The sequence below is a fragment of the Rhincodon typus genome, chromosome 40, assembly GCF_021869965.1.
Source record: "Rhincodon typus isolate 14 chromosome 40, sRhiTyp1.1, whole genome shotgun sequence".
In the NCBI taxonomy this organism is placed as follows: Eukaryota; Metazoa; Chordata; class Chondrichthyes; order Orectolobiformes; family Rhincodontidae; genus Rhincodon; species Rhincodon typus.
Window position 1 is genome coordinate 16,470,430 of NC_063371.1, and position 922 is coordinate 16,471,351.

The following is a 922-nucleotide window of genomic DNA, read 5'->3' on the forward strand; positions in this document are numbered from 1 at the left end:
ACCCGAAACGTCAGCTTTCCTGCTCCTCTGATGATGCTTGGCCTGCTGTGTTCATCCAGCTCTACACCTTGTTATCTCAGATTCTCCAGCATCGACAGTTCCTGCTATCTCCCTATATTGGAGCCCGTCGCATCTCTCCAGTTGAGGCCACGGAGAGTCAGGATGCTGAGTGAGATTGATGAGGGTCCAACTGAAAGATCGGAAAGGATCGGGAGAGGGCCGAATGTCTGGGTTTCCCCTATTCGATGTATGGCTTGGTTCTCGAATCTGAGATCCATCACAAGCTGATGTCTTCTTTTCCGTTTATACCCTCTCCTTGAAAATGCATGAAATAGTGGCATGTTTGGCATGGCAATGCGATGTGTCGCTCGTCTAGTCTGACAATGGCAGTGGCAAGGGGGCATGGCGGACGCCTGTCGGATATGGGAAGTTGGGCAACACTACGAGCCAACTTACCATCAGTCTTACCCAAGCCCTCGCCCGTCCCTTTCACTTAGTCGTGAAGACTTGCCCCTTCACCCACTTCTGCCCATCACCAATCAGTGCCTTTTGCACAGTGTTAGCCAACAACTGTGAGGACATCGGACCGCCAATCTCTAAGTCACCCCGTGTCCTCACAGGTAGGGAAGGGGGCAGTCTGTCACTCGAGGGAGCCAGAAAAGTGATTTTCCAGAAAATGGGAACTGTGGATACTGGAAATCTGAAACGAGGAGAGAAATTGACGGAGAGAACTCACCAGGTCTGGCAGCATCTGTGGAAAGAGAAAGAGAGACAATGAGAGAGAGAGAGAGAGACATAGTCAAGTGACCATTCACAGAAATGTTACCACTTCATTTTCTGGGACACAAGGGGGTTCATTTGGATTTGTACTTGTATGTCTGTGATTGTGTGTGTGTGTGTGTGTGTGTGTGTGTGTGTGTGT